The sequence below is a fragment of the Heterocephalus glaber genome, unplaced genomic scaffold (genome assembly GCF_053883595.1).
Source record: "Heterocephalus glaber isolate CG9 unplaced genomic scaffold, H.glaber_assembly_v1.0 deba00001687, whole genome shotgun sequence".
Taxonomy (NCBI): Eukaryota; Metazoa; Chordata; class Mammalia; order Rodentia; family Bathyergidae; genus Heterocephalus; species Heterocephalus glaber.
This window is the reverse complement of record NW_028258412.1, coordinates 21,351,473-21,376,257: the sequence shown is the minus strand read 5'-3', so window position 1 is coordinate 21,376,257 and position 24,785 is coordinate 21,351,473.

The window sequence follows — 24,785 nt, the reverse complement described above, 5'->3', positions numbered from 1 at the left end:
AAGGATAGTTGGCACCTCTTTTAGAGTTGTTATTCCTTTTTTTCCAATACCAGGGATCAAACTCAGGACCTTGCACTTTCAAGGTAGGCGGTGGAATCACTGAGCTAAATCCCCAGCCCTAGAGTTGTTATTCTTTTTATTCTTTTAGAAAGAAGTCCAGGCAGTCTTAAAAAAAAAACTCCAGGCAGCCCTTCACAGGGAAGTCACCTTGCTGTGATCATCTGGTTAAAAGTTTTACACATCTGGGATGGTTGTGAAAGTTGCATAACAGTGCAAATGTACTTATTGTCACTGAACTTACACTTTAAAATAACAGTTGAGGGGCCGGGGATTTAGCTCAGTGGGTTCCACCACCTGCCCCACAAGCACAAGGACCTGAGCTCGATCCCTGGTACCAAAAAAAATTAAAAATAAAATAAATAATGGGGCCGGGGATTTAGTTCTGTGGTTTCGTCACCTGCCGTGTAAGCGCAATGACCCGAGTTCGATCCCAGTACCAAAAAATAAAAATAAAATAAAATAAAATAAATAAAATAACAGTTGAGCCAGGGATATAGCTCAGTGGTGCTGTACCTGCCTGGCAAGCACAAGGTCCTGAATTTGATCCCCGGTACCAGAAAATAAATAAATAAATAAATAAGATGGTAGTTGAGGGGGAATGGGATAAAATAAAATTTATTTTAAAAATAAATAAAATAAAACGGTAGTTGAAAGTATGCTTTTTTTTTTTTTTTGAACGGAGATTGAACTCAGGACCTTGTTCTTTCAAGGAAGGCGTAGCACCACTGAGCTAAATCCCAGGCCTTGAAAATATACATATTTTATTCCAATTTTTTTTTAATTGCAGAACTAGAATTGGAGAATAGGACTTGGAATATTTCCAGCTGGCCCCCAAGAAATCTAAGATATCCAGCTGGTTATTAGAAGCTCTTACAGGGAGAGTAGCTGCAGGCTCTGATGGTATTTTTACTCCTGAGTATGTAGGTAAAGTCTCTTAGGCGGTGTCTCTGTCCTGGTCTGCATGCTGCTGTGTGAACACCGTCAATCTATGGACATAGAGGACACAGTCAGTATCTTGCAGGCTGTGCCCACCTAATTCACATTAGAGGCCAGTTGCATCGTGTGCAGCTTCCTGGGTTGGCCCCCATGGCAATGGGGTGCCAGGTGCTGGAGCACCAGTTGCCATGTGTAAAAAGGACGCTAGGGGCGGGGGTTAGGAATTGAAGGCTCACAGTCCCCTCAGCGGCACGTCTTTTATGATGCATCTCCTTTAGGTGGCAGACCTTACTATTTTTGGATTCTTGTAGGCGTCTTCCCCATACTGAACCTTATAAAAGAAGTCTGGTGTCACTCTCCATCCAGTCCTTTGCCCTGGCTGCCATGTCCCGTTCCACATCTCCTGGACAGTTGTACCCTTTTCTCTGTCACCGACCATCCCTGTGTGTCCGTGTGTACAGCATTGAGAAGGGCATTCAGGGGCATAGATTAATTTTAGTTTAGGGTCAGTATAAATGTTGGCTTAGCTCAACTCAAGCCCAAGCCCACTAGTGACTTAGTCAAGAGCACTGACCAATCCTCCAGGAACCCAAATCAGTCCTTCTTGTCTATCTTGGCAACTTCAAGCCCTCATACTGCTGCTGTATTCACCTTCCTCCATGCAGGTTTTGAGGTCATTGACTTTGTCTTTGACAGCTGCTGCTTTCTGCCTTTTGCCTGATATAACACAGGATCCACGGCACTGCTCTGCCCACTCTGGGCCCTAAGAGAGGCACCTAATGAAATCGGCTTCATTTCTTTGTCCACTTGTACTCCACAGCCCCTGAGGAGTCTGTGACACTTTTAAAATACCTGAGACCCTGAAGCATCACTGGAAACCAATTTACTCCTTTCATCTCTCTCTCTCTTTTTTTTTTTGGGGGGCGGTACTGGGGATCAAACTCAGGACCTTGTGCTCACAAGGCAGCCACAGCGCCACTGAGCTAAATCCCCGGCCCCCTTTCATCTCTCTTAATACCTTCAAGAAAACTGGCATCCTTTCATGGTCTTCGAGAGTCACAAAATTCTGGTGGCGTGCAATGAGGGCAGCAGTTCAGGGTCCCCTCCGTGTGAGGCTGCAGAGCTGGAAGGAGGTGTGCAGAGCGGCTTGGTATCCATGTGGGGCAGCGGGCGCCCAGAGCTCTGGGCCTGCAGGCTCAGCCGTTACTCATATGAGCCAGCCCAGTCCCTTGGCAGCCACTTTGGGGACTCTATTAGCTTTGCTCCTAAAGTTAGATTCTAGGCTCAGAAGAATGGAAAGGGGGAGGAATGGGAGATGAATGAGAGAGAACTTAGAAAAAGGATTGTGTCAAGGCTGGAAAAAATGAAAGCTCTTGGTGATTTATGCAGCAGAATATGAACACCTTGACCTGGCAGTTGTTTAGCCCCTTCCCTCTTCCACCAGACTGATATACAGACACACAGATGTGTACACATACACACACAGACACACGCGCGCACCAGACACACAGAGCAATGCAAAGCTCTGGTCTGTAAAATCTCTCCCCGGGCCATCAGCAGCCTGCCTTGCAATGACAGGTCTAGTGGTTGTCCTTCTCTGCATTCCACTGAGACCACCTACCCAGAGCCCAGCCCCGCTCTACTGCTTGGCCAAGGTGTGAAACAGGCACAAGGGTAGCTGGGCAGGGCCACTTGGGGGCAGCAGGGCTGCCTTTGGCGTGGGCTGAATCCCTCAGACTTGCTGTGGGACTTTGTCCATGTTGCTTGCACTCTGTCATCCAGGGTCTCAAATTATAAAATAGGACTGATGGCTCATGTCTCCTAGAAACATCCCAAGAACAGCGTAAACTGTGGTCTTCAAGTACTTGTGTTTCTAGGAGGCAGGGAATTTAAGAAATTCCATGTTTTTTTCTGGATTTCGAGTCAGGATTTCATAGGCTCCCCTGTGAAGGTCCTCAGGAGACATTTCATCAGAGAACAGACAAAGAAAAAGCAAACCGGCTTGCAGAAGCAGAGAGACTTGAAATCTCTTATGTGCAGTATAGCGGGAAGGTGACTTGTTTTTCTGTCTTCCGGTTTCCCTTTCTAGTTCTGATCTCTGAGTCACTGGTTGGGTGGACTGTAGGAACCAGCCTACAAGTTGAGCTCAAACCTGGCCAAGGGTGACGAGGATGAAAAATAAAGAGACATAGAAACAAGTTAAAATCGTGATGGAGGAGGGGCGGTTATGTCTCCCTTCAACATAGAGCCCCAAATGACTGGTGCACTTTGGCTTTATTCATTCAGACACAGGCACGAGCAATTAGAGTTCCACAGGATTCATCTGTCTCCCTCCATGGTACTTCTCCAGGTAAACAACTTCACCTCAGGTGTTTTTACTTTTCCCTACAGCGTGTTAGCTCGCTTGCGCTCCCTTTTCTCAGTGCTCACCAAGGAGGCCAGTTAGGCCTCAGTCTTCCTATCTGATCTCCACATTGGGCCACAGATTGTATGGTAGGAAATACATCCCGGCTGCTCCCGTCTGTCCATGGGACAGTGCATTGGTCAGCCTGTCTTGTTGGCAGGCAGAAAAGAGCAGCCTTGTTACTGACCAGGATTTGACCAATTGAGGCAGCCCAATCTCTGATAACAGGACAGCTGGGGGGGCCAGGGTCCCTGGTGGAGGGTGACCCCTTGGTTCCTGGTCATGTGGCCCCAGCCCTCAAGTACCAAGCACCTGAGAATGAACAGTGGCTTCTTGCCCACTACAAAGAGCCTTGGTTTCTTGTTATCAGTCTGTTGCTATGTAACAAATCACCACAAACTCCATGGCTTAAACAACACAGTTGTATTACCTGACATTTCTGGGGGTCAGAAATCCCCAGTGGGTCTTAGCAGGAAAAAGTTGAGGCGTCAGCCTGGCTACCTTCCCAAAAGAGTCCCTGGGGTAGGATCCATCTGCCTTTCAGCCCCTAGAGGCTGCCTGCATACCTTGGCTTCTGGCCCCTTCCTTCATCTTCGAAGTGCATTACTGCAGCCTGTTTCCATCCTCACAACTGCTCCCGAACTCTGACCTTCCTGCCTTCTTTGATTAAGGACTCGGATTTAGCTGGGGCCTGGCCGTGTCCTGTTTGGATTTCTCAGGACTCGGGGGGTAATTGTCAGGGCCATACATGGATTAGCCTAGAACTTTCCTTAGGGCCGTATGTAGCAGGGCATTACAGGCCTTTTGGTCCTCTTCCCCCGCCCTCCCCCCAGAAGGGGTTGATAACCACTGACAGGACTGGGAATCAGGAATAAAAAGGGCCCTGGTATGCCTTCATTGTAGGAAGCTCAAATGAAAGGGTAAAAAACACAAACCGATGCGATGGAAGAGCAGCCCACTTGACCACGTTTTCCTCTGCTTTGGCTTTGGGGTCCCTTCACCAAAGCAGCACCAGCCATTCCATCCCTGCTGCCTTTATTTTTAGTTTGGGGTATTTTCTATTGTTTAAAGGTTGCCTTGCAACCCATTTGCCTGGAGGGTTTAAACAATATAGAGTTTCTTTGCTGACCAGCAACAGTAGCCAAGAGAGACTGATTGTAAACTTTTAGGTCTATTTTCTCAGAGTTTGTACATCAGCAATGGCTTTAAGTAGAGTAGCCTGGCTCCCCTGGGGGCAGGGAGAGGGGTGGCTGACGGAGAACATTTTGTGTTCTCTTATCTTCCATCCTAGTGGATGGGGATAAGCACCAGAATAGGAAAACAAAATATCTGGCTATTAATATACCCTAAGTCCTCCAGCACATGGGCTGGATTTGTTTATTTGCGAAAGGGAAGGATGCTTCTCTCTGACCTTCGAGAGCTCTCCTGCCATCCAGGAGGGAGCTGGCAGAGGTGGTGGCCTCCATAAGGTGAAGGGGGCAGGGAGCCAAGGCCTGGCTTATGGTGGGAAAGAGAAGCTTTCAACTTTTCCCAAGAAACATGGCTTTTTCTGCCTCGCGACCCTGCAGCTCCATCCAGGGGAATTAAGAAAGACCAAACGCAGGAGGATTTACCATGAGAGCCAGAGCAGGGGCCGGGCTGGAGCTCAGTGGGAGAGCACATCCTGGCATTGCGGACCGCGGTTCAATCTCCAGTACCCCCAAAAGAGTGGCAAAGAAGGAGAGTCCCTGCCTCCCCAGCATATGGGTGTCTGCCTCACCCTACTTGTGTGGAAACAGGGAACCAGAGAGTTCCTCAGGACAACCATGGATTTGGCAGGGAGCCAAGCTATGAAAGGAGCAAGGTCCTGCACAGCTGATTCAGGATCTTGTCTTTGTATTTTCCTTCAGCCCCTTCGGTGTCCCAGTAGAGGGGAGCCCGGGGTGGTAGCTGTTCCCTAGGTGGCTGGTTAATGATAAGCTCTCTGCTGGGGAAGAGCTGGAAGCCCGCACCCGCCTCAAGTGTCATGACAGAGGCCTCCCAGTGCCCTTTGACTGCCTGAGAAGGTCTCTGCTTGTCACCCTGCAGGCACGGGTCACCTCAGGTCCCTGAGAATGCTTGACCAGCCAGCAGACCCAACAGAGGCTCGGGGAGAGCCATAGCAGCATTGGCAGCACCCTCTCAAAGAGCAAACAAGGACAAAGGTCAGTGCACTCACACCTGCCTCCCCCGTCGTGCCTCTGCCATGCCACGAGCCCCAAGTTGTCCCGGTGCTGCTGAATTAGGCAGAAGCCCCCATGCCTTCCGGGTTACCCCTGACCCAGATCCCATTCCTAGGCCGCACATGGGCGCGGCAGTGAAGGCTTTGACATTCAACAGCTTCCAAACAGAAGAGCTGTCGAGTCTTTACCTGTTCAGTTGGAGCCAGATGTATCTGTTACACATGTTACAGTGCAATGATGGATGAATGTACGAGAGGAAAAAATGTAAATTGAAGCTAGCTCCCTGGCTTGTCTGAAAAGGGGGTGCTCTCTGCACAAACCACAGCTCTCCAGGCTTCCTCAGAATTGGAACACACTCCCTTTGTGATTATTTCTCTCTGACGTTTCACTGCCACCCCAGCATGTTCAAGTCTGCCTTGCTCCAACAGGGAAATACTCATTGGGTTTCTCTGAGGGAATTCAAACAAGCTGGAGGCCACAGAGGTTGCCAAGTGTAGCCAGGCCTGGCACCAACTTGGCAGGAAAGAGAGCAGGAGAAAGGAGGCTTGGACGTTATGAATCATTGAGGCCCTGGCACACAGCCTTCTTGCTGGGGTTGGAATCAGAGGGCGGTTGTGTTTCCGACTTTGTACCTGAGAATGGCCTTCAGCTGCTGAAATGATGAGGCGTGGCAGTTGATGTTCACCAAGTACTAGCCAGATGTTACAAACAAGTTATTGCCTTTAATTCCCACCGGGAACCTGTGAGGTACACATACTAACCCATTTATAGGTGAGGACCGAGGCTCGGAGAAGTTGAATAACAAGCTGGGCATGGTAATCCATACCCATAAGCACTCAGGAGGCTGAGGCAGGAGGATCACCATGAGTTCCAGGCCAGCCAGGACTGCATAGCGAGAACCTCCTAAAAAGGGAGGGAGAGAGAGGAATAACAACTTCTGAAGGTCCATCTGCAGCTGTGACTCCATAGCACCCTTTTCTGAAAGGACAGGAGGAAAGAATAAGAGGACAAATGTTTCTGTGGGCTGTAGTTGTGTACAGGTTTCTCAGAAGCTTGGGCCCTCTTGATTTATACTCCCAGGGGCCATCGGAGGAAGTTGTTTAGCTTCCAAGGTGATAGATGAGACCCGGTCCCTTCTGTTTGCAAAGCCTGGGTTGCAGGGTATGCCAGGACAGCACCTCTCCTCTGGTTCCCACTGGGGACTCCACAGGCAGCTGCTGGGGCTGTGTTTATATCGTTGTGTTCAAGGCACCAGCACCAGCCCAGCTCTCTCTCCCCTAGCCACCCTCCATGTGGAAAGAGGCCAAATGGGAGCAGTTCCCCAGCCGTTTCCCCTCTGTGCCGCTGGTACCAACTTGGAACCTGAGACCTGTGACACGGTGGCCCAACTGAAGCCTGGGTAAGCCGTATTTCAGTGGACGCAGCAGGAAGCTGCCATTCCAGGGCCTGGGCTCAAGAGTCACCGTGGGGCCCGGGCTGCCCTACATCCTTGGTTTGACCCCAAGGGGCAGCTGGCTGTGGAGCCCATCGGCTTCTGTAGCCCAGGACAATCAACAGCAGCTGACTGGAGAAGAGGGGGAGGATGTCCGGGATCTGAGCATTTTATTCAGGGCCTTCTCTGGAAAAGTTTCTTTGGCAGAGGAGGATGGTAGAGGAGTATCTAGCGAATGGAAAGGGCCCCTCCACTTACAGCTCTGCTGGGAATGTCAATGCAGTGCCTGGCCCCAAAACACCTGGGATGCCACAGGCAGCCTTCATAGCTACTCATGATGTCCTGGTCCTGGGGGGCTCTTCTGTTGACCCCTGGCTGTCTCGGCTGCCCAGAAAGCCACAGGCCCCATGGTCTGATGCGCCAGCATGGGGCCCAGAGTCTTGTTCCTCCTGCCAGGCCACCTCTGTCACCCAAGCTGCACACGTCAGCCTCACTCACATGGTTTCTGAATTATACACACTGGCAACGGGCGCAAGCTTTCCCCTCCCTGTGTCCTGATCTCCTCTGGTTAATAAGCAGCTCACATTAAGACACCGAGAACTGTTGCAAGAGGCAGAGAAAAGCTGCAGCTCCCTGAATGCAGGCCAGGAAGCCCTGGACTTGGCCCAGGAACTCGGTGGCTGTTTCTGTTCCCTGCCCTTTGGTGGCCTTGCTCATGGGCAAGGGGGGGTGGGGATCCTCACCTGAAAGCCAGGGCAGGCCACTAGGCTCAGTGAGAGACTCGCTGAAGCCTCAGCTCGCTTCCTAGAGGAGAATTAGTCCTCTTTTCTAAAAGACACCAAAGTTCTGCCCTTTATTCTTTCAAATCTATTTCCACAAGAGCCTCAGGGCCCCAGTAACTCAAGCACTAATGGACTTTCTTCCCTCACTGAGCTCTCAAGAGCTCCTCACCCACCTACCCCCATCTCCTGTCCCGTTGTAGCCCCCAGATTTGGAGCTGTCCTTGAGGTCTCCTTGTGGAAGGAAACAGTGGGAAATATATGTCAGACACCCCCTGTCGTCACTTTGCTCTGAATCCAACCCCACAAGGGGAGCCAGTGCCCTGTCCCTGGGCCAGCCCCGTTGTCAAGGTCCTGGTCACCTCCGGAGCCTCCTGCAGAGATCCCCAGTGCCAATGGAGCCTTTTCTGAAGCCCAGGAGCGTGACATTTCAGACTTGGAAATCCCTAGACAAATAGATCTCACTTAATCCTCCAGAGTTGGCCCCCAGAAGAGGCATGGGCTTAGCCAAATCTATCAGATGCCCGAGTCCTCCCAACAGATGTTCCCTTTGTTCCAGGCATTGTGTTTGGGGCTGGGATCCCAGGGTAAACAAGGTAAAGTCCCTGTCCTTGAAGGGCCACCAGACTAATGGAGGAGCCGCAGATGAAACGGAGGCTCCCAACTCTCACATTAGCTGCCTCATTAGCCACCCTGGCTCTGCACGCCCCTCCTCTCTTGCCATTTACCTGCGGTGACTTTAGCTTAGTTGGTGACTTCAGCCTAGTTGCTGACTCTGAGCTTCCACTTCCTCAACAGGAAAGTGGGGTTATTAGCAGTACCTGCTCCATCCAGGCGATTCAAGTGGGGCCGGTGCCTGGGGTTAGGCCAGTGCTGGCTGTTAGGGTTTTCTCCTGAGGATAACGTTTGCCAGGGAGAGGGATGGAGTCAGCAGAACCAGATTGGAACCCCAGCTCCCCATGCATTCACAGCTAGCTGTGTACTTTTGACCATTTACTTATAAGAATAAATTAGTTTGTTTATTTATTTATTTAGGTTTTTTGAGACAGAGTCTCACTATGTAGTTCAGGCTGGCCTTGAACTCTCAATGATACTCCCAAGTGCTGGGATTAGAGGTGTGCACCACCACGCCCAGCCTATAAGAATAAATTAGTTATGGGCCAGGATTTAGCTCAGTGGCACCCGGCTGCCTCTCAACCACAAGTCCTGAGTTCAGTTCCCACCCCCACCCTCCCACCCCCATCCAGGTACAAAAAAAAAAAAGAAGAAATTAGCCAGGCATGGTGGCACACGCCTCTAATCCCAGCACTCCAGGAGACTGAGACCCGAGGCAAGTTCAAGGCCAGTCTGGGCTCCATGGTGAGTTCAAGGCCAGCCTGAACTACATAGTGAGACCCTGTCTCAAAAAACAAACCAAAAAAAAAAAAAAAAGAATTAACGAATGGATCTATGTGAAAGTATCTATCACATAGCAAAAGTTCAGCACATGTAGCCTCTGGGAACATCTGAGGGCTCTGATCACCCTAAATCTCCAGGAAAGCAGAAGAGACTCAGAAAGAAGCCAGTGTCCCCCTTAGCAAACATCCCTGTCTCCTTGGTTAATCCTCTCAGCCTGATCCCCGACTTTGTTCTCTTTCTCCAGGAGAAGCGCATTCCCTGATAAACTGTTCCCTCCCTCTGTGCTAAATGCCAGGGCCCTGGTGCTGTCCGCACTCCGTCATCACCCACCCAGATGGGCATCCAGCTCCCTAATCACACTTCGGGGCTCAGCTGCCTGCCCCCCTACCCCGCCTCAGGCCTCGTTTTCCAGACAGCTCCTTAATCAAATTAAGGGAAAGAAGAGGCTTTAGATAGGGTTACTAAATATACTCCTGTTCAAGGGATGGGGAGAGAAGAGTTTGGAGGAGGAGGAGTAGAGTGTGAGATTCTTCCGTGGAATGTGCCCCGAAGCCTCCTCTGCCTAGAGCAAGCCCCAAGTACCTATCTGGGATCAGTGCACCCCAGGCAAAGTGCTTTCTGTACATTCTCTGCTTCCCTAAGGGAGATAACCACTCCCGGCCCCCCAGCCACCCCAGCAAGGTCTGCCCAGGCAGTGAGCTGCTCCGACCCTGGTCTGTATATTTCACAGGACACCTTTCTGTGGAACTTGACACCAATGTGCCGGGGTGTGTGGGGGGGTGTCACTCACACCTGGAGGTCACAGTTGACCCCACTGCCTTCTCCCCACACTGGATGCTAGCAACTACTGTATAGCCTGGCATGGTGGTGCACACCTATAATCCCAGCACTAAGGAGGTTGAGGCAGAAGGATCTACATGAGTAGTTCAAAGCTGGTTTGAACTACAAAGCAGGACTGTCTGAAAAAAAAGGAAAAAAAGAGAGAAAACTATAAAAAGTATAGAAACCTTTAAAATAAAGTGTAGGGCAGGAGATTTAGCTCAGTGGCACCATGCCTGCCTCGTAAGTGCAAGGTCCTGAGTTTGATCCCTGGTACCAAATAAAAACACCCCATAAAAACAACAACAAAAAAAGCTGAAATATAAAGGAGAAAACAAAAGATACTCATTATCCACAGTTTAATGACTGGTAGTATTTTGAGGGTTATCTGTTAAATATTTTTGGAATATTTACATATATTGGTACATATGTGTATATATTAGAAAATGAGATTCTCTACATACATGTATTGTTTGTATCTTGCTTCTGTGTTTGTTTTTGAGGCAAGGTCTTGCTTTGTAGTTCAGGCTGGCCCTGAACTCATTATGTAGCCCAGCCTGGCCTTGAACTCACAGCGATCCTCCTGCCTCAGCCTCCCAAGTGCTGGGATCGCAGGTGTGCTGCCACCACACCTGGCTTCTATGTTTATTTTTGTGTTCCAGTTCATCAAGTTTTTCTGAAATATTTTAAAATAGCACAAATTTGGATTTGTCCCTTATTTTAAAAATATACATGTCACATTTAGCAGGAATTCCACTAAGCACTTCGCATGCATTGTCCTATTGAATTCTAGCAACAGCTCTCCAGGGTGGCTTCTGGTAAGAGACCCCGAGAGGCAAAAAGTCCCCAGGAATTTAAAACTTAAAATCCTCACAGAATTTCACAACAGGGACATGTACATTTTTTGAGAGTATTGCTCAGAGAAATGGCCTCTTTCCTTTTCTTTTCTCAGTATGCACTTGGGATTGAACCCAGGGCCTTCTCACTGAGCTACATCTTCAGCTCTTTTTATTTATTATTTTTTAGTACCAGGGATCGAACTTGGGACCTTGCACTTGCGAGGCAGGCGGCCGAACCACTGAGCTAAATCCCCGGCTCTGAACAGGTTCTTTTTAAATTGTTATTTTGAGGGCTGGGGATTTAGCTCAGTGGTTCTGACACCTGCCTTGCAAGCACAAGGACCCGAGTTTGATCCCTGGTACCAAAAAAAAAAAAATTGTTATTTTGAGACAGGGTGTTGCATCTCTTTTTCTCACTGTTACAGTGATCCTGCTTATAATCATCTCAGTTCAAATCTCTTGTTATTTCTTTAAAATCATTTCCTAGAAGTGAAATTACTTAGTCATCCTTTTTTTTTTTTTTTTTTTGTGGTACCAGGGATCAAACTCCGGTCCTTACGCTTGTGGCGGAACCACTGAGCTAAATCCCTTCCCCATGAGTCATCCTTTTTAAAGTCTTACCACTTGCTACCAAGTGACTTTCCAGAAAGCCAACGTGCACTCCCATCAGGGTGCAGAACAGAAGGCCCCCTCTCAAAACAATTCCATTTGGTAGGTGGAGATTCTGTCTTTGATTTGATTTACGTTTCCCTTGATCACTAGTGAGGCTGAACATTTCTTTCATGCATTTATTAGTTATAGATCCATGAGTAATTATCACAGAGCAGCTCCTTCACTTGCTATCTAGGCTCCTATAGGGGTGCATTAGGAAGGCAAGGAATGTTTTCGTATGCAACATATCCAGCAGAACTTTGAGGACATGTGTCCCCGCTGTGGCCCCCACTTCTGTCCCTCTCACCCTGGGCTGCACTGCATGACCCGTGTGGAATCGCCTCACCTCAGAGGAGAGGCCAGAGCTCAAGATTTCACTTTGGCCAAACTGCAGCCCAGAGCCCAAACCGCCATCCCTTCCCCCCGCTGTTCTGGAGAGTCTGGTTTTACTCAGGAAGTGACCCAGCTAGAGCCAGCAGGCACGTGCCCGCTGCTTTCTCCTCCCAGGAAACTTGAATTCCTCTTGTCCTCTGGGGAATGAGGACCCTCAGTTTCTCATGAGCTGTGGCTGAGGCTGCCTGGCTCTCCCTACAGGGTTCCAACGGGGCCTCCAACCCAGGACCGGCTCAGAGGAGCCCTGTGACACTTGGCACTGTCATCTCTTGTGGGTTGCATCACCGCCTGGAGCATCGGAAGGGCAGCAGGTGTCACCCAGATGGAGGAGAGGCCCCAGATGGGGCTCCTGCTCTGCGGCTACCCTCCCTGCCCGCTGCAACGCCAGGCCACCTAACACGTCCATCACGTCAGTTGCATCAGAGAGCGCGCAACTCTCCCTTCCTTGGCCTCTGTCCTCACCCGGCTGCAGTTGTACCCCCGGCTTCCCCTTTGCCTCTACTTAGGCGCTTGCTTCTCACGGCCCAGGTGTTGGACACTTGGTCCCATCAGGCCTTTCCTGGGTGGAGACCAAGGGGACTTCAGATCCCTGCAGGTTGGGGAACGATGGAAGACCTTCCCTTGGGCCTTGATGGGATTCGTGTGTGCTTTCACAACAAAGTGGCATCTTCCACTCTGCTCCTTATTGTGGTCTTGTTTCAAAGCTCCCCCCTCTGTTCTTCTACCCTGTCCCAGCCAGAGATGGGGGGATCCCCCCACTGTGAAAATCTCAGCGCTTGTGAGGGGCAGGAATCATGATGTGGATCCGAAAGCTAAAGATGCACTACTTATGTCACTGAGATTCCGCATCGATGACCTCTGAGTCCGTTCTCTGGCAGAGCAGCAGTTACCAGGGAGAGACAAGATGCAGAGACCTCAGTTTCCACCCTTTGTGGGCCACACAAGTAAAGTTGGGCTGAAGGGCAAATGAGAGGACACCCGCGATGCTATGGGACATCAGAGTGAGCTGTGACAGACCGGAAGTGGCAGGCAGGCTTCATGGAGGCAGTGACTACAGCCAGACCTTGGAGGCAGGATGGAGGATTTGGAGCTGGGGGTGGTCACACCTACCTGTAATCTCAGCACTCTGGGAGGCTGAGGCAGGGGGATCGCAGGTTCAGACCCAGATTGGACAATTTAGCAAGACTGAGTCTCAAAAAATAAAAAGGTCCAGGGATGTAGGTCCTGGATTTAATCCCCAAAATGCGGGAAAATTTTGTAAGGCTTGAAAAGTAGCTTCATAGCCAAGGACATTATTGCAAGGACATAAGGAACAGGCAAAACCACAGAGATGGAAATGCAGTTGTGCATTTGGGAATTGACAGGGCCCTGGGCTGTTCCCAGAGCACACAATGGGTCCGGTCCCTCGAGGGGCAGCGCACTGGGTGGCGTTCTGCAGAGAATCAGGGCCAGTGGGAGACACAGAGGAAGAGATTAATTGCAGAGATTTGGCATATGCCATTGTGGACCCAGCCAGGAAAATCCAAAGTCCACAGGGCAAGCCTTCGGGAGGCCAGCTGGGTTCTACTGGGCAGGAACTGCAGCGTCCAGGGGAGGAATTTCTTCTCCAGGGAAGACCAGCTTTGTTTTCCATGTCTTTCAACTGACTGGATCAGGTTCGCCAGATTATCTAGAATACACTCCTAAAGTCAACTGATTACAGATGTTAATCACCGGTAAAATACCTGCTCAGTAGCAGTTAGATTAGCGTGGGATTGGATACCTGTCACTGCAGCCAGCCGGGCGCCTGCCACAGGGGCGCTCAGGAGAGGGCGAAGGAGATGGGAGGCTCAGGTCCCTGAGTGTGTGACATAATGGCACCATGGTGACTTGTGAGACAGCATGGACTGTAAGGGGAAGTGCGGTTCAAACTGCGCTCAGTCCCTCTGACTCATTTGTGGAGAAAGTCCAGTTTTCTGCAGCCTTGCTGGTAGACAGCCCTTTTGCTTTCTTTTTTATGCTTGCTTTTTCTTTCTTGGTCCTTCTATCCTGCTCTTTCTCCTTGTTTCTTTTCCTGCCTCCCTCCTTCCCTTTCGCAACCTTTCTCACCCCCTCTTTCTCACCTTCTCTCTCTTTCTTTTATAGCTTCGCCTCAGAGGCAGGTCATCTACCACCAGGTTCCCCATGAAAATGTGTTGCAAGAAGGGTGAGGGGGCACCCCCTCTCCTCCTACACCCCAATTCCCAAACCAAGGACTACCTCCTCTTTTTTCTTTTTTAAATAATGGAGATTGAACCCAAGGCCTTTGTACTGAGCTACATCCCCAGATGTTTTTTAGAATTAATTTAAATTTTATTTATTTATTTTGACATAGGTCTTGCTATGCTGCTAAATTGCTTGGGGTGGGATTGGGCTTGAGATCCTCCTGACTCAGCCTCCCCAAGGGCTAGAATTACAGGTGCATGTCACTGGGCCCAGTTTAGGACCGCCCCCTTTTTTTTCTTTTTTTTTTTTTTGGTACTGGGGATAGAACTCTTGTGCTTTCAAGGCAGGCGGTGGAATCACTGAGCTAAATCCCCAACCCCTTAGGACCTCCCTTTTTAACAGAATGAACAGAGTGGTAACACTGATTTATCTTCATTGTCTTTATGCAATGATTTATTTTTGCAGTTATTTTCTATGTAAAGCAAGTGACCCTGGCTTTCTTTTTATCATAGTTAAAATGTTTCATATATATATATATATATATATATATGCTTAAAACACAGGGCCTGGGGATATAGCTTAGGGGCAGAGTGCTTGCCTCAGGTGCCCAAGCCTTAGGTTCAAATCCCAGCACCACCGGGGGAAAAAGTAAGCTCTGCTCCAAGCGCTTTTCAGTTGGCATTATTGTACTTCTCAGAATTTAAGATGTCCATGCCCTTTGAAGAGACTAGAAAGGAAACAATGTATACTTACTTTCAGATGATACAATTACCTGAAAATTTCCTAAGAATAAACTGGAAAGTGATTTTTTTTTTTTGGTACCAGAGATTGAACTCGGGACCTTGTGCTTGCCAGGCACACTCTGGAACCACTGAGCTAAATCCCCAGCTGGAAAGTAATTTTTAATGAAATCAAGGGAGTTGATGATACTGGTAGGTTTAATAGATAAATATGCAAGAATTGGTAACTTTATGGGAGGCTGAGGCAAGAGAATTGCTGGGAGTTTGAAGCCAACCTGGACTACATAGTGAGACCTGTTTCCAAAAAAATTGGTAAAATATATCACGCGGCCTGCAATCCCAGCACTGAGGAGGCTGAGGCAGGAAGATTGTCCCAAGTTCAAGGCCAGCCTAGGCTACATAGTGAGTTCAAGACCAGCCTGAACTACACAGCAAGATTCTGTCTTCAAAAATTAATTAATTAATTAACTAATTAATTACATAAATATTGTCTAAACTGTAAGTTTAAAATACACAGTGTGGAAGAGCTGGGGATTTAGCTCAGTGGTTCCACCGCCTGCTTTGCAAGCACAAGGTCCCAAGTTCAATCCCCGGAACCAAAAAAACTTGTTTGGGCTGGGGATTTAGCTCAGTGTTTTCGCAGCCTGCTGTGCAAGTGCAAGGACCCTAGTTCACTCCCCGGTACCAAAAAAAAAAAAAGATACACAGTGTGGAAAGAAAAATCTTACCTAAATGACAGGAAGGTAGCACTTGGCTTTGGAAAGTTGTGCGGGACAGAGGCTAAGGAGGCATGGTCATGGCCAGAGGAAGGATGTGAGAGGATGGAAGAAATATTTGTGGGAAAAAAAAATTTTTGGTTTTTGAACCCAGGTGGTTGTAAATAGGGATTTACTTTACTATTTTTCTCCACTTTTCTCACGTTTAAAGATTTCTATAAGAGGGGCCAGGGATTTAGCTCAGTGGTTCCGCCACTTTCCTTGCAAGTGCAAGGACTCCAGTTCAATCCCTAGTATAAAAAAAAAAGATTTCTATAAGAGCTATTTTTGTTGGGCTTGGTGGTACATGCCTATAATCCCAGCATTTTGGAGGCTGAGGCAGGAGGATCAGTATAAATTTGAGGCCAGCCTGGGCTACACAGTGAGTTCAAGGCCAGGCTGAACTACATAGCGAGACCCTGCTTCGTAAAACCAAAAATAAATAAATGAATAATAAAAGCTATTTTTAAAAACATATGAAACCAGTAGGACCTGTAGGGGATAAACTGAGATGGGTAAAGATTTCAGGGGAAGCTGGGAGCAGTGGTGCATGCCTATAATCTCATCTACTCAGGAGGCTGAAGCAGGAGGATTCTAAATTTGAGTCCAGCCTGGGCAATTTAGCAAGATCCTGTATCAAAGTTTAAAAGAAAGAAAGAAAAAGCAGGAAAGAAAGAACGAACAAACAGGTTGGGGAGACTGGGATGTAGCTTAGTGATAGAGCACTGGCCTAGCATTTGCAAGGCCCTGAATTCAGTCCCCAGTGCTGGGGTGGGGGTGGGGGAATGAGAGAGCTTCTTAACCTTCCCCTTTCCAAACCCTCCCACTGGGTATCCTATAGGCAGGACCTTAGGGTACAGAGAGGGAAGTAGGTTCATCATGAACTTCCTTTGCCAGTCGCACCTTATTATTTTTTTTCTTTTGGTTTTCTTGAGACAGGGTATGTAGTTTAAGGTGGTCTTGAATTCACTATGTAGCCTAGGCTGGCCTCAAACTGTGGCAGTCCTCCTGCCTCAGCCTCCCAAGTGCTGGGATTCCAGGCATGCACCACCAAGCCCAGTTGACACTCACTTTTCCAAGTCTAGTTCAGTCCATGTTGTGTCTGTAGCTCTTCAACTCTGTCCGTCACTGAGCCCAGAAGGCAGAATGATATTTGAGGGCTTTGTGTCTCCTGCCATACCTGCCACCGTTCCCAGAGGCTAAGTGGACTCTGAACACCAACAGGTCAGGTGGTCCAGGCACCGGCACAGGGAGGAGCTGAAGGTGCTTTGCTGACCAAGGTTGGAAGATGGGGCGGGAGGCTGCAGCCCAGACCAACTCCTGGCCAGCTCAGCTGCTGGTGGGGAGTGCCAGGAGGAAAGGAAAGACTCCAGCTTTGGGGTCTGACGCGAGGTGGCAGGTAAAGAGCTGAGCAGGTGCTGGCCTCCTGTGACTCTGGTCTCGCGTGACCCTGGGCCTTTCCCTTCACAAGCACGATGCCCGTGGCCCTGAGAGCCTCTGTGACCCTGAGGATCCAGAGAACAAGAGGAAGTTTCCACAGAAGCTTGAGATTCTGGGCACCTGGGCCCAGGAGAGCTGGTTTCAGCCCCTTCTGAGGTCCCAAGAGCAGAATGACAGAATGAGGTTGACAGACTCCTCCTGACAGAAGATTGGCGTCCCTAGAGGAGAGAGCAGGAGAGGAGGAAACAAGGCGATACTTCCCGGTTTTATAGGAAAAAATAGCTGGCTGGGATCTGTGCTACATGGGTCCCCAGGCCTGGACCTGAGCCACCCCCATGGGCCTGGCCAGGGCTCCAGGACCCAGGGTGCCTGGGCAAGGCGGGGTGGTGCAGCCACTGTGATGGGAGGTGATGGGGTGTACACCATGGAAAGCAAGATGGAGATGCCTCCAAAAAACAAAAGAGGTAGAAACTACCTGAATGTCCATCAACAGGCATATGTACAGGATGAAATAATACTTAGCCTTAAAAAAGGAAATCCTAGCCAGACATGGTGATGCGCATCTATAATCACAGCACTCTGGGAGGCTAAGGCAGAAGGATCGAAAGCTTGGGCCCAGCCTGGGGAACTTAACAAATTAGCAAGACCCTGTCTCAAAGTTAAAAATAAAAAAGGTTAGGGCCAGGGATTTAGCTCAGTGGTTCCGCCGCCTTCCTCGCAAGCGCAAGGTCGAGAGTTCAATCCCCGGTACCAAAAAAAAATAAAAATAAAAAAGGTAGGGTGAGGCCAGAGAATCACCACAAGTTCAAGGCCGGCCTAGGCTACATAGCAAGATCTAGTCTCAAAAACCAAAATAACCTCAAGCGCAAGATCCTGAATTCAATCCCTGGTTCCAAAAAGAAAAAAAAAAATAACAATAATAATAAAATGAAAAAGGCTGAGGATATAATTTAGTGTGAAGGTGCTGAATTCATTCCTTTCATATGCTACAAGTGGATAGACCTTTAGGACATTTTGCTAAGTGAAATAAGCCAGTTACAAAATTAGTCAAATTCTTAGAAACTAAGAACAGTAGTAGCCAGAGGTTAGAAGGAAGAGGGGAGTTGTTTAATGGAGAGTTTCACTTTTGCAAGATGAAGTTCTTCACACCTGTCTGGCAAGCACAAGGCCCTGAGTTCGATCCCTGGTACCAAAAAAAAGAGATGAAGTTCTAGAGATCATTTGTACAGCAAGGGGAACATAATTAACAGTACTGCACTGATCACTTAAAAACTGTTAAAATGATACATTTTATGTTATGTGTTTTTACCATAATTTTTTTTTAAAGGACGACCCAATTGTGCACACACCACAGGCCGGCTGAGTAATGGATCTGAGTGGACGTTTGTCCACTCTGTGGCTGTACCCCGCATGCCTGGCTCAGCAGGCTCCCCTGCCAGACTTTACCAGGGTGCCCAGTCTCCCCCAGGACCCATTATCTAGAAGACCCCCGTGTCATCTTCACACAGAGTGCCTGTTCCCCACAGTGCCCCAAACTGATTTTGTTCCTGTAATATTTTTGGAACTCACTTTACACTTCACCTCTCCAATAATAAAATAGTAACAACTTCCACTGCTGAAAATCTACTCCAAAGGAATTATGTCATATATGTTAAATTAGGCAAAAATTAACTACCACCTCAGGGCATGGTGCACACAATTGTAATCCCAGCACTCAGGAGGCTGAGGGAGGGGCAGCACAGGAATCACCCAGGCTTCTTTCCACTTCCTGGAGTTTCTAAGGAGCTCTGAGAGGCAAAGACCACGTCTACTAAAGAAAAAAGAAAATCTGAGGGGCCGGGGATTTAGCTCAGTGGTTCCGGCACCTGCCTCACAAGCACAAGGTCCAGAGTTTGATCCCTGGTACCAAAAAAAAAAAAAAAGAAAGAAAGAAAGAAAAGAATACCACATAGTGAAAACCTGTCTCAAAAATAAATAAAAGAAAGAAAGAAAGAAAGAAAACAATAGCGAATCAAAGTCTCAGGGGGAAATGAAGTAGAAGAAAAAAAGATAGGAGACGGGGAAAATCATACTTTAAAAATTAAAACTACAACTTCCAGACACAAAGCCCAGTTTTCATTTACTTATTTAATTATTTTTGTCGGTACGTTTTCGATATACATAATGGTAACGCTCCTGGTAAGGAATGTGTACCCATACAGGATGTATCCTGCTTCTTTTGTTCCCATTCCCCTCCCCTCCCTTCAACCCCTCTTCCCCTCCTTATTTACAAAAGCGTTGTTTCCACTTTTTCCTTTTTCTTCTTGTCCCTTCCTTTCTCCCTCCTCCCTCCCTTGTTCCCCTTCTAATTTGAACATTTTCTTCCCATTTCCCAATATCTGTTATACCTTTTGATCTTTATTTACACTTTCCTTTCTCACACCAGAGAAACAATGCAGTATTTAAAGGTGTTCTGGTCTATTTCACTTAAGAGTATGGTCTCAGACACAAAGCCCAGTTATTTGTTTGTTTGTTTGTTTGTTTATTTAATTTTTGAGGCAAGGTCTCACTATGTAGCCCAGGCTGGCCTCCAACTCATAGTGATCCTCTTGCCTCAGCCTCCTTAGTGCTAGGATCACAGGTGTGCACCACCACTGAGTACTTTAAATATCTACCTAATAAATCCCTTTATGTCTCTTAAAAAAGCAAAAACATCCCTGGAAAGTCAGTCCTGGTGGCATAGGCCAGTAATCCTAGCATTTGGGATGCTGAAGCAGGAAGAATCAAGTTCAAGGTCATCTGGGCTACATAGTGAGTTCAAGGCCATCTAGGACTAGATAGGGCAACTCTGTCTCAGGCAGGCTGCACGCCACTGAGCTACATCCCAGGCCCTTTTATTATTATTTTTTGTTGTTGTTGTTACCGGGAATGGAACTCAGGACCTTGCACTTTGCCAACAGCTCTGGGTCAAAAAACAAACAAGAAAAAAAAATTAAAAAATAAGAAAACAAGAAACAAAACAGAAACAACCCTGAAAAGTCCTTTAAGTTGCCAATAAAATACAATATGCATAATAATTTAGTACAAATAACCACACACAGGAACTCTCAAATAAAAGTTTTGGAATGATTGAGAGAGCTCAGAAAAAGGACTGAAAGGAAAGTTCATTTGTAGATTTGTGAGAGTCTTTAAAATAGCTATGATTTGGTTTTTGGCACTGGGGAACATAGCAAATAAAATAACTATGGCAATTCCTGAGCTGAGCGTGGTGCATGTCTGTAATCCCAGCACTGGGTGTGAGGCTGAGGCAGGAGGATCGCCATGAGTGGAGGCCAGCCTGGATTACATAGTGAGTTAAGGCCACCCTGAACTACATAGCAACACCCTGTCTCAAAAAAAGAGAAAGGTTTGTTTTAGCCAGGATGGGCCTTAGAGGCCACATGAAGGTGACCGAGGTGTGCAGTGTCTCTCCTCTCTTCCACGAGGCATGCGCTGACCTCCCACTGAATCTCCTGAAAATGCGCGGGGTAGATTCTGTTACCCACTTTTGATGCACAAGGACAAAGGGACCTGGGCTGGGTCACTCGCCAAAGGCCATACAGTTGCTATGGAGTGGCTGCAATCTTCAGTGTTCGTTTCTCCATGATTTCCAGAAGGTGGAGTTTTGAAGACCTGTGATCACCCCGAATTGTGCAGCTGGTGGAACAGGACAAATCAGCAGGTTACACGAAGGTCTGTCCAGGGGCACAGTCCTCCCTGAGCAGTCACCTCCCTCCAGCAGGCTCAGCCCTTCCCCTTCCCTGCCCACCCTGCTTCCTCTGTAACTGACACTTCCCTGCCTGCAGTCAGATTTCTCCAAACTCCTCCCCTTCAGGACTCTGATCTGGAGGGGCTGAAGGAGCTAAGCCTAGCTCTTCTTGGATTTCCACCAGCTCCTCACTAAGTTATTCTTCCTGGGTACAATGGGCTCCATGTGCACACCTTACTTTATTTCCCCTTCCGTGTGCATATTGCGTTCCTGGCATTCACAGTGCTGCTCTGCCATTGTTGTTGGTGGGAGGTGAGCAATCAGATTCTCCTCTAAACCTGGACTGACTCGAGGTTTGCAAGATGTGTGGTACTAGACAGCATCCCACAGAGGAAAATGACTCTTGGCCTTGGCTCACCTTGTTTGAGGCCTTGTTTGCGTTGCCGTGCAGTTGTAATGGAAACCGAATAAAAATAAAAATCCTGGGGCCCTTTTTGGCCAGCGCTTGGGAAGTTAATCCCATTGTCCTGGCAGAATTCCAGCTCAGGTCCCTGCAGTCTGCGGGCCAAACCTCCTCCTGCAGCTTCAGGGCCCAGAACACTGAATCCCATGTTTCCTCTCTCCCAGCTCCACGCACTGTCACAGCTGTCACAGACCCACCCAGAAGAGGGCTCATTGCATCATTGCAGTGGGGCTTGGGGTGGCGGGGTGTGTGTGTGTGTGTGTGTGTGTGTGTGTGTGTCCTCCAGCCCCTGGCCAACTTGGGACCAGGAACTTATGCTGCTATTTGTTACAACGGAGATCTCGGTGTGTGCGCCTGGCCCAGGGTTTTCACAGGATCGCAGGATCACAGGCTTCTAGTTTGAAAAGATTTTTCAGGAACCTTCTAGCGTCTTTCCAAAACTCTACATGTATGTTCCCTCCATTTGTGTTGTAACATCCTATTAGGTGAATTTAAAATGTTTCTGTAGCTGAAGTACTTCCCAAACGTATCTGCCCTGAACACCAATATGCTTTTGTGGCTTCTTTGATTTGTTTTACAGTTTTTCCCCCTAGCTAAACTCTTCTTCCCAGATGAAATGTATCACAGTTCATGATGTGAGGAATGGATCCAAGATAATTCTTCTCCATGTAAAAATAATCTTCTATTCCCAGCAGTGTTTATTGGTGATTTCTAATTATGTGCCTTCAGCAAATGACTTCACCTGAGCATCAACTTTCAGTGTCTAGAAAAATAATACGCTTTTTTTTTTTTCTGGTACTGGGGATCAAACTCGGCTCCTTGCCTTTGTGGGGCAGGCGACGGAACCACTGAACTAGATCCCCGGCCCAGGAAAAATGGTGATGATATTGCTACCTACCAGACTGGCTTGTTGTAAGGGTGGGATGGGATGACCTGTCAGCCTTTGCATGCATGGCAAATACATGGTAACTCATGTCTTCCTTTTTTTTTTTTTTTCCCAGTACTAGGGATCAAGCTAAGGACTTTGCACTTGTGAGGCAGGCAAGGTGCCACAGAGCTAAATACCCAGCCGTGTGTCTTCCTTTTTATCTGAATTAGCCTCAAGTTTCTTGTCTTTTCTAGAACTCTTTTTTATTTTTAATTTTTTTGAGACAAGGTCTCACTATGTAGCCCACGCCAGCCCCCAATTTGAGGTGATCCTCCTGCCTCAGTTTACAGAGTGCTGAGATTACAGGCATGAGCCACCACACCCAGCTAGAAAATCTTTTATGTACCATTGAAATCAAGCTTGTTGGAATGCTCCAAAAGATCTCTATCTCTATCCCAGGCTTTAGATTTGGAAGCTATTAAGTAAAAGTTTGGGGGAAGAGAAAAGGGAAGCAGGGACTTTTCTGGAAAAGACCCCTGTGCTGTGACTGCAGCCCCTCCCTCTCTCTCAGGTCAGAGAATCCTCTTGCAGTCTCCTGTGACTTCGACACACCCCCTCCCCAAATTGCCTTGTCAGATCTTTGGAGGAAATGGGATTTTTTTTTTTTTTTTTTTAGGCCAAAGCTCCATATGTGGGTTGTTTAAATTTTGGGGGTTGGGGTATGGGTAAGAGTTGGCCACGGTGAGCTACGTTCCAGGAAGAGGGAGGACTCTGCTCTCCTCCGATGAGTCATGGAACAGAAACGTCTAATGTTTGCAAACAGCTCTGGCCGAGCCTCTTCTTTCTGGTCCCCACCCCTCCCCCACCCGCGCAGCGGGGACCCCCGAGGTGAACGTGAAGACGCAAGGCCAACCAAAGGGCCATGGTTCCACCGCCGTGCATTCCGAAAGCAGCTAAGAGAAGGGGACAGGTGTCTTGTGCCTTTCTGGGCTTCAGCTTGTGGGACCCGGAACAGGACCTTACAACAGGTGGCTCTGGCTCCAAATCAGGACCTGCTCTGGGAGGCGCACGAAGAGGCTGGACTTTCCCACGGGTCCGCAGAGCGTTTGCAGCCAGCCCCGCAGCTGCAGAGAACCGGGGGATGCAGAGGAGCCACGCTGAGAGAAGGGGATGGCAGTGAAGCCAGCAGAGAAGGCGCGGGGTGAGGGGAAGTCTTGCAGCGGGAGACCTGGGAGCTGCTTCTTCAGGGGAGGGTGAAGGACAGGCGGCTGGAGAGGGACCAGCAGGCGGGGGAGTGCTGGAGCGACCGCCCTGGCCTCTGCAGACTGCTGGAGCCAGATGGGATCATGATGCATCCTCGCAGATGGAACGGATCAAGCGTGTCAGACACACTCCTCTAAGGACACGCAGTGTTCCCCTGTGTCCCTTCTCCGAAGTGAGGAGAGAGTCACAATGTGACTTGGGAGGGCAGCCAGCCCCCTGGGGTCTGCTGGTAAGGATCAGGTAGCTACAGCAGGGTCACAATAGGTGAGCTAAACAGCCCTCCCCACCCCCCTTCTTTTCTATTGTGGGACATCAAGGGAGCAAGCTGGTCAGCCTTATGGACAAAGATCCTATTCTAGGAATCCGTCTACCATGGCCACCCTATCTGCTGCAGCCTGTCCCTGGATCCCGGCCACCCTGAAACTACCTGCTCGGCCACCGCTGCCACTACTAAGGAGCGACGCCCCGGCACCTGGCAGGGCCAGGAGGGTCGGAAAGACTCATTTAAAATTGAAATTGCATTTAATCAGTCATTTTTCCACTGGGCTGAGGAGGCTGGGTCATGTTCGTGTTTGAAGCATTTCACTGGTTTCAGGTCTAAGTGCATTGGGGAGGTGGGTGAGGAAGCAGAACAGTGAAGAAAAACTTTTGAAATGTTTCCACAAAAATCAAAGAACAAACCGACCGGAGGGGAAAATAGCTGCTATATTTAAACTGCATTATCCCATCAGGGAGCTATGGTTTTGAAAACCGACCCACAGTACTTTGTTTGGCACTGTTCTGTGGGGTTTTTCTTTTCTTCTTTCTTTTTAAGATGGCAACTTTTTTTTTTTTCAGAGCAGTAATCTCAAAGAAAGTGAAGGGCTCCGCTGATTAATTTGGCAGCTATTTTCTGCATGCCTACTGGGTGCCCAGCACTGCGCTCGCCAGCAGGGACACAAGTAAGGGAGGACTCAAGGTCCTCTGTGGAAATCATCATGTATCCACTGTGTGACCTTTTCAGTACCTTCAAGGTCCTCCTGATCCCTTTCTCCTGGGGTTTATGATTGGTGATGAAGACAGGCAACCGAAGGTGATATGAAAGTGCTATGAAAAACAGAAATGAATTAGTCATATGTGCATTTGTTTGCTATTCCTCTGTCTAAGACATTGCTCTTGGCCCTGGATGTTCAAATACCTCTACATTATTCATGGCTCACTTCTCAGAGAGAGCTGACCGCCCTCTTGTCACGCTCCCAAAGGAGTCCGTGGCCTAGTCAAGTGGAAATGTCAGGTTGGCAGCTGGGTGTATGAATCTGGACATGAAAATGAGTATGTCATCAATATTTAAGGAGAGTTTAAAGCAATGGGCATAGGAAAGGTTGTAGATAGGAAGAATACCAAGTCCTAAGCTCTGGGACACCCCACATTAAGAACAGGCCTGGTTCGGTGGG